Raw genomic sequence first — 9,579 nt, 5'->3', positions numbered from 1 at the left:
AATGAGGTAAAGAGCATGAGTGCTACAGGGCAAGGGATGTGAAAGACAGTATTTCCATTGGTAGAATGCAGTAAGGACAAATTCTCAGTTTTTGAGGTAGAAGGACCCCAGACAGTGCTAGGGCACCTGATTTGTGATTGGAAAGGAGCATGACTGAAAAGGTAGTTATCAAGATGGTGACAGGAACCAAGGAGGTTATTTGGTATGCACCTGAGAGAGAGGGTGCCACCTGAGAGGATGTCGGGTGAGGGCACGACTTCAAAATGAAATAATTTAGTATGTTAGGATGGATTTTCCATGGTGAGGGAGCGAAAGACTAGGATGCCTCGTTACACTCGAAGTTCGAGGCCAATTTCTCGAAATGAGTATTTAGCTGGATGTTTTATGTTTTAGTCATGTAACGAGCTGGAGGAACTCAGTGTTGAGAATGTTCTGAGAGGGAGTTATATATAGAGAGTTTGTGTCACGACCCGAATTTGCTAATCAGGCTTAGGGCCTTGATTAGTGTGCCTGGAGGGCAATAAATGATTTATTATGCTTTAATGTGTTAATGGGTGAATTAATGTGAATATATGATAGTGATGCATGTTTAGTGAGTTAAATGTGCATGTGGGCCCCGTCTGGATATTAGGGGCGTGAATGTGATATTTGTTGTATATATGTGAAATGTCTGTGCAGCACGATCCGAGACAGTCCTGGGGAGCGGTTAACCTGAAGGTCACAACGGGGTTGAGATTCCGACTCGGAGCGAGTCGAGGGGTAATTTGGGTACTAGGTGTGTTATGGGATTATCGGGACATGAAAATAAATATTTGGAGATATATTTGAGGATAGAATGTCTAGGCGGGAATATTGGGGAAATTTACCATTTTGCCCTCGTGGATGTTTTGGTACCCCGAGCCTTGAGGTAACCCTTTAGACTTAAGTCAAATAAGACAAAAAGAGGAATTATTTAGAAACTCTAGGAACCGACTTATACTTCTCTTCTCAGCCAAAGATAGCTTTATTTCCTCCCTTCCCATTTACTCTCTAAGATAAACACAAGGAAAACAATGGGAATCAACTTGAAGGTCTAGGGGAATTCAGCTGTGATACTATAGAAGCTTGAAACTTAGGCTTGAGGATCAACTACAGGGATTGAATTCAGCAAGGTAAGCTTTAATTATTGAGATTATGTTGAGAATTGCTACTGGTTTGCTAGAGTATGCATGCTAGTTAAGTTTGATATGTTCTTGAGTATCTTAGTTGGGTTTTGGAGTAGATTTTGATGGGGTTTTGGTGTTGATATTGAGCTGGTATGTATGTGTTAAATATCTGGGTTTGATAGGTGAGTTTTGGGTGAGTTAGCTTGAGGAAAGGTGAGGAAAAATGGTGGAAAATCTGGGTTCGGTGGGGAGCGCCGCGACCCTAGGAGGGGTGCGCCGCGGCCCGTGTGCGCGCGCGGCCATGGGAGGCCGAGAAGGTTCATGCGCACCGCGGCGCCTGGTAGGCGCGCCACGGCCCGTGTGGGGGTTAGTGTGGTGCTAGCCTCTGTTTTGAGGCTAGCCGCGGCTCTTGAGGGTGGGGCCACGGCCCTTAGTGCCAGTATGCATTTTTAAGGGTGTTTAGGCCTGGGAATTCAATGGTTAAGGCTCGGGATGGATTTTATCACCCGGATTGATAGAAATCAAGGTTCCGGAGGTTAGGATTGTGGCTCGAAGTTATTCATTGGATTAGAATTTGATGACTGAATACTGGTGGTGTGTTGTGACTAGGGATTTCGACGAGGCTCTAGTTTGAGGACTGTGCTCGGGACATCGGTGCTCAGAATGCTCGAAACTTAGGTAAGAGAACCCTTGTTCCCATAGAGCTTGTCTGCAGGGCCGAGCCCAATGTGTCTGAACGAACTGATATGCAGGGTTGAGCCCAGTGTGATTGAATGGATTAGTATGCAGGGCCGAGCCCGATATGTTAGAACTGCAGGGCGTAGCCCTTTATCTAATTATGCTAGAATTCTATGCTTGCTTGTTATGCTTTGTGAATTATGATGTGAATGGTCGGCTTGAGCCGGGAACGGTGTAGACCGAGAACGGTGAAGGGCCGGGAACGGCGTTGGGCACGTTGAGTGTAAGGTCGAGAACGGCAAGGGGCTGGGAGCAGCGCTGAGCACGTGGAGTGCGAGTTGCTAGGGCGAGTCCCCAGAAGGATACCTGGGATATCCTCACGGCATGGTCCGTGAACCCAGGGCTTGGTAAATGCCTGAGACGGCTAGGCCGTACGTGTTTAGCCATTGGTGGCATGTTTATATGTTCGATATATGTGTTGCAAATGTTATCTGCTTGTGGGTTCTCTTTCTGGGTATCGGCTCACAGATGTTCTGTGGTGCAGGTAAAGGGTATAGAGGTAATCAACCAACCATGAGTACAGCAGGCGTGAGGCGGCGTGTACACGTTTAGCCAGCCCGGCCGCCACGGCCAGAGGATTTTGGGAGATGCTTGTAAATATACTCTGATTTTGTCGTCTAGTCGACTTGGTTTAATTAATATGTTGTAAGCATTTCTAAACTGTATTTTGGGATCCCAAGTGTAAACCTTTTATGATTTTCTATGGAAATTAATATTTCTAAGGTTTTTCCTCTGTTTATAGCCTAATTACACTGTTTGATCTAAAACCTCGATTAGCGAGATGAAAGCACTTTTTTAAACTCACTTAGTAACAGCTCTAAGGAAGTAGGGCGTTACAGTTTGCCTCAAGGGTGCTGTGTGAGAAGCTGAGGATAAGAGCATTTATTGAGGAGGAATAAGGAACTTCTGGCAGATGACTTGGGGTACAAGTAATTAAGAAGTTCATAGTGAGAACAATAGAGTTCGTCTTAAGGAAGTCTCAACATGAGGCAGAGTGAAAGTGGATCTGTTAAGAGACAACCATGGATTATAAGGGATATCATTTCGAGTATTTTAATTAGACTGAATGGAAACTGAGCCAACCAGTGGGGAACTTGTATTGGTATATAAGGAAAGATTGGGGTTATTACAAAGTCGGGCTACAGGTAGATTTGGTATCAGGAATGTTGTGGAAGACGGCACTGGCTAACAAAAAGAATTACCTGAAGCAATAAAGAAATTTGACCTTGGATTAGTCAGAGCATTATATGGTGAGAATTGTTGGCATCAATGGTTTAGAATGAAAGGTTTGATATTGGGTACAAGATGAGACAATGTATCCAGGAGTTGATCTACGACCTGGTTATTACTAGCTGGAAATCAAGGAAAGAGACATTTCAGGAGTTTTTATTTTGTACTGAGTAAGGTGTGAGGAGTTGGTAACAAAGATTCTAGAATGGTTCAAGCTATAGCAGCACAGGTAAGTTTTTAAGTGGAGAATATTAGAACGGTATGGGCAAGTCCCCTTCAAGTTTACGAGCAGTATATTTGGACTACTCCCAGACGGAAATGAAGAGCAAATGACTGTTATGCTGAAGACGTTAGTACCATGGAAGCAAGGTCACAGGTAAGATTCTACGAAGTGTCAGTTTGGGTTTCGTTGGTGGTACTCAGAGTAGAGCTACAAGAAGAAAGGACAGGTATGAGAAGATTTGGTTTGAAGTCACGAGGAAGTTAATGAAGAACGTTTGAAGAACAGAAAGCATACCAAGACTGGCAAGTGCGTCGTCTATCGCATAAGTATCTTCGCAGACAACTACATCAGAGATGGGAAGAACAGTAAAACTTGAGGCTAGACGGAATGAATGGTGTCAAATCAGAATTCAGAAGACAAGGTAAGAGTAGATTGGTATCTGGTGATGCAGGAATATGTGTGTGTCATGGTTAAGTATAGAGGGATAGCATAAAGGACCTGATCTATGATGAGTGTATGGAACCATGTGGGGGTGCACCACAGGTTGGGCACGCCCAGGTTCAGGTTGGCGTGAGGATGGGTCGAACCTCGCGGGAGGGGAAAGAATGGAACATGGTTGATATACTTGGAATGTTAAGTTGACAGTTATGCATTGCATAAGGTACGTGAGTGCTGGGTTATTAGTAAGAAAGATAATCTTGAGACTGAAATTTAGTGGAACGCAGCAGATGGAAAGTTGATGTTATAAGTCTTCGACTGTGCGAGGAGGAGATTTAATATGAGGTGGATCTCTTACGTGGAAGGTGTGTGTCAGTTAGAAGAGCGCCACAGGTTATAATGGAATGGACAGGATAACGATTGAAACTGGTATAGTGTTAGTGTGTGGTGATGGACACATATGTGTTCTTTGGATAATGGAATCCAAAGCTTTGGTTTTGTGGAAACAGGGAAGAACCCTACGAGTATTATACGAGATAAAGTACAAGAACCAGATAAATGGACCAAAGAGAATTTGGTATGGAGATGGGAATTATAAGTGGGTGTTGTTTCACCTCCTAGGGTTTGTGGTACTGGGAGGTTTTAGCTGATGGCAGAACCTGAGATACTCGAATATTGAAAAGTAAAATAATACGATGATGGATCATAAGAATGAATCACATTAGACTGTAAATAAGGTGATGGATCAGGGGAGGAGTTGTAACTCAGCTGAATAAGATAGAATACTTTGGTTTGTATAAACTGGTAATGAAATAGAGCATTGGTAATGATGAATTGAGACCCTATAGTTTCTAAGTTATGGAAAGGGACCTGAGATCAAGGAAAACAGAGTGGTAATATGGAATTACTGATTGATTTCAGAAAGGATATCAATCTGAGAGCTTAAAAATTATGTTAAGGGTTTAAGCATTGAAGGTGCAACTTTTAGAATATCAAAGGAGGTGTATTCTTTGATGAGACATTCACGGTATTGGATGCTAGAGTACAGCTAAGGTGACAAGGAATAAGACTTGGTAAGATAAAAGCAAAGAATTAAGAGTTAGTGGACACTGCGGTTTAGTAATAATTCAGAGGAAAAGCAAAGAGGATGTTGGAATTCTTAGGGCAGGGGATGTCTGCCTATCTGAAAGTTTATAGGAACTTGTAAACTGTTAACTTTGGAGTGCGGGGTTCCAGAATGGGAGTTGTATATTCCTCCAAGTTATGCAGCGAGGAAGAGTATGATAGTGAGGAAAGAAAAAGGGAGTTATGATTTTCATTTCGACAAGAGTTCTAAAGTCGTACTAAGGATTTGGCCGCGGGCCTATAAGTTGATCTTATCTTGGTAAGGATGATGATTCATAAATATTTTGACATTGAGAATAATCAACGAAGAGACTGATGTGAACTAAGAAGACACTGGAGTTCTGTAGACTTAATGTATAAGTAAAAGTTAAAGAAAGTATGGTTATCAAACAAGATCTTGTGGAACAAGATTGTACTCGCGCGTGGGTATTATTAATGATTAAGGGTAAAGGCATTGAACCTTGGGAATTATCATCAGAGGTATGAGGTATACAGCTTGATGTGCTCAAGTAAATTTCAAGAACGAAATTATATTAAGGAGGGGATAGTATAAAGTCTTGCAGGGCAAGACCACCGCTGTAACGCCCCAAACTCCAGGGACCGTTACGGTGTGCCTTGTAAACAGTGCTAAACTCGCTAATCGAGTCGTTTGGCCAAAATCGTGAACTAAGTATGATTAGCGGTTTAGGGATTAAAAACTTTGGTTAAGATGTAACGTTTCACTAGAACGTTTAACATATACATTGGGATCCCGAAAATATAATTTCAGAGTCTATTACAGAAAATATTTACAACAGGCCGTTCTAAGCGGCAAAACAGGGTTCAACCCTAGTTCCACTTTAAACCTCGGCCGTGGCAGACGAGCAGCTGCATATGTACACATCATCACCTAAGCTCTCCAACTCAAGGATGGTCCAGCTTCCTCTTGCTTTTACCTGCACCACGTAGCACCCGTGAGCCGAAGCCCAGCAAGAAAACACAATAAAGCATGATATAATATCAACAACGATCATAATAACCATTCAGGACTATCAGTCCAAGCAAATAGGTGACAATAGCCAAAAGTCACAATAATGAGCATCGCTCCTTCAAGCCATGTGACGATAGGGTCACCAGGGCTTAACTGATACATGATCCTTTCATAAGTTTGATTAGGACAGGTGCAAGGTGATTAGTCACCAACATAACCTTCCTCACGACTCTAGAGTCGAAGCTATGGACAACGTCCCTTAGCCAGGTGACAAACGGTCACTGGGGTCAATACCTTGGCTATAGTCATCTGGTCGTAGACCAGGCAAGCGCTTATAAGTTCTTCGACCCTTTGGGTCGGTCTAGCATTAATACCCCATATGAGTCATTCAATGCATGATTCTCGACTTAAGCTTGTTTAGGACAGGTGCAAGGTGATTAGTCACCAACATAACCTTCCTCACGACTCTAGAGTCGAAACTATGGACAACATCCCTTAGCCATGTGACAAACCGTCACCGGGGTCAATACCTTGGCTATAGTCATCTGGTCGTAGACCAGGCAAGCGCTTATAAGTTCTTCGACCCTTTGGGTCGGTCTAGCATTAATACCCCATATGAGTCATTCAATGCATGATTCTCGACTCTAGAGTCGGTCCCTGACTAGTCAGTGTCTTTCACTAGTAATACATGCCACCAATCACATATCACATGTTCCACATCCATAAACGAGGCATTTAGCATGCTTACCAAACGGATAGTAGTGCTATTAGGGCCATGCATAAACACAGAGGCTCAAGCTCTGAACAGTATCATACTCAGTATATAAAGCATGTCCCAAACACATATTTCTCATGCATCATATGTAATAAATCCAGCAATCTAACATGCATCAATAACAGCCATGCATGTCACGTTTAATAACCAACCAACATGCATCAAGAATAGCCATGCACGTCATACCTAATAATTAACAGACATGCATCAATAATAACCACGCATGTCATACCCAGTAATCAACCAACATGCATCATAATAACCATGCATGTCTCATATACACAGGGTGCAGTTTTCTTACCTCAATGTCGAGCTAGAACGATTAAAAGAACGACCCTTGAGAACGATCAACCTTTAAGCCCTTAGCGGTCACCTAATCATAACCAAATATGGGACACCATCAATAACATGATAATCAAAGGTTCCACACCAATATCTAGCCCCCAAGAGATCAATCCAAACTAATCCAAGTAGTAGGGACACTCCCGAGGCCCATAGCTAAGTTCCCGGGGTCAGAACGAGCAAACGGGGTGAAAATAGGGCAAGGGCTGCGGCCCTAGCACCTTGGGCCGCGGCCCCCAGAATTTCCAGAGGCAAGCGCCGCGGCGCCCCACACAAGGGCCGCGGCGCCCAGCGAAACAGAAGGGCCACCTGCTAACTCGAGCTAGGGCCGCGACGCCCAAGAACAGGGTCGCGGCGCCCAACCCAGAACCATTCTCCAACGTGTTTCCAACACTTCAAAGTCCCCAAAAACACACCTAAACATTCCCCAATCATCAAAACAAAGTTCCCAAGCTTCCCAATACCTCAAAACCCTCAAAACCCAAGGTTCAAACAAACCGAAAACTCAACGATTCACAAAATCAATTCAAAGCTTAGAAACTCGAAATAACTCAAAACTTAAACTTCAATTACCTTTGATTGGGTTGTTTTCCGTCAAATCCTTCGGCTAAGAAGCTTCTATTCTTTCCTAGGATCGCTATGCCTTGACCCTCGCTTGATTCCGACTCCTAGAACTCAAGATATCTTCGAAAACGCTCAAACGGTAAAACGGACCATCCTTGAGAGAGAACGAGAGGTTTCTAACGTACGTTCTTATCTGACAAGCTACTTCAAGCTTAAGTAACCTCAAATAAAACCTAGTGCTCGGGGTCCCGAAAACACCCCCGGGGACACTATAGTCAAAACTCCCAGAATTTCACCCTGATCTCAAATATTCCCAATCTATCACCAAATAAACATTTCTATTACCCCAAAATTGACCCCGTTATGACAAAACCGCTAATCCATTATATATGACCGTCTCATGTCGAATAGCTCGAATATATCTCCATAATAATTAAATCTCATTCACAAATTACAATATGCACCCAATTTATACAATTACGCCCACAGTGGCCAAATTACCAAATTACCCTCATAATTAACATATGAGCCCTTATGCATGCATTCACCATCATATAATAATATAATTCACGTAAACATGCATATAATCATTAAATACTATAATAAATCAATTATGGCCCTCCCAGCCTCCTAATCAAGGTCCTAAACCTTATTAGGAAATTTGGGGCATTACAACCGCCTTGGTGAAAGTGTTGTGGAGAAACAGCAAGATTGAGGAGGCGACAAAGGAACTTGAGACAGAGATGAGGGAGCGGTATCCCGAGTTGTTCAAGTAATTTCGAGGACGAAATTCCCGTAAGGAGGGGATAGTTGTAACGACCCGAATTTGCTAATCGGGCTTAGGGCTTTGATTAGTGTGCCTGGAGGGCAATAAATGATTTGTTATGCTTTAATGTGTTAATGGGTGAATTAATGTGGATATATGATAGTGATGCATGTTTATTAAGTTAAATGTGCATGTGGGCATGTCTGGATATTAGGGGCATGAATGTGATATATGTTATATATATGTGATATGTCCGTACAGCACGATCCGAGACAGTCCTGGGGGGCGGTTAGCCAGAGAGTCACAATGGGGTTGAGATTCCGACTCGGGGCGAGTCGAGGGGTAATTTGGGTATTAGGTGTTATGGGATTATCGGGACATGAAAATAAATATTTGGAGATATATTTGAGGATAGAATGTCTAGGCGGGAATATTGGGGAAATTTACCATTTTTCCCTCGGGGACGTTTTGGTACCCCGAGCCTTGAGGTAACCATATAGACTTAAGTCAAGTAAAACAAAATAAAGGAATAGTTTAGAAACTTTAGAAACCGACTCACCTCCTTCCAACTGAAGATAAACCTTATCTCTTCTTCACTTTCACTCCCTAAGACAAAACTCAAGACAACTTTGGTGGAAACTAGCTTAAGCAAGGAATTGGTTGGGAATTAGGGAGCTTGGAGCATAAGGGGGCTGGTTCTAAGGCTCAATTCAGCAAGAGGTAAGCTTTGATTATGGTGGATAAGTCTAGAGTTGCAGCTGGTTATTAGAGTATGCATGCTAGCAAGTTTGAATTGTTCTTGTGTGGTCTAGTTGAGTTTTGGGGTAGATTCTAATGGGTTTTGGTGTTGTTACTAAGTTATTATTGAGCTGGAGTTTATGTGTTAAATATCTGGGTTAGATAGGTGAGTTTTGGGTGAATTGGCTTGAGGAAAGGTTTAGAAAAATGGTGGAAAATCTGGGTTCGGAGGTGAGAGTCGCGGCCCTAGGAGGGGTGCGCCGCAGCTCGTGTGCGCGCGCGGCCATGGGAGGCCGAGAAGGTTCATGCGCGTCGCGGCCCGTGTGGGGGTCAGTGAGGTGCTAGCCTCTATTTCGAGGCTAGCCACGGCTCTTGTGGGTGGGGCCGCGGCCCTTTGTGCCAATTTGAATTTTAAGGGTATTTTAGGCTTGGGAACTCAAGGGGTAAGGCTCGGGATGGATTATATCACATGGATTAATAGAATTCAAGGACCCGGAGGTTAGGGTTATGGCTCTAAGTTATTTG

The sequence above is a fragment of the Humulus lupulus genome, chromosome 8 (genome assembly GCF_963169125.1).
Source record: "Humulus lupulus chromosome 8, drHumLupu1.1, whole genome shotgun sequence".
Taxonomy (NCBI): Eukaryota; Viridiplantae; Streptophyta; class Magnoliopsida; order Rosales; family Cannabaceae; genus Humulus; species Humulus lupulus.
The sequence above is the reverse complement of the archived record's forward strand: the minus strand, read 5'-3'. Positions refer to the sequence as shown.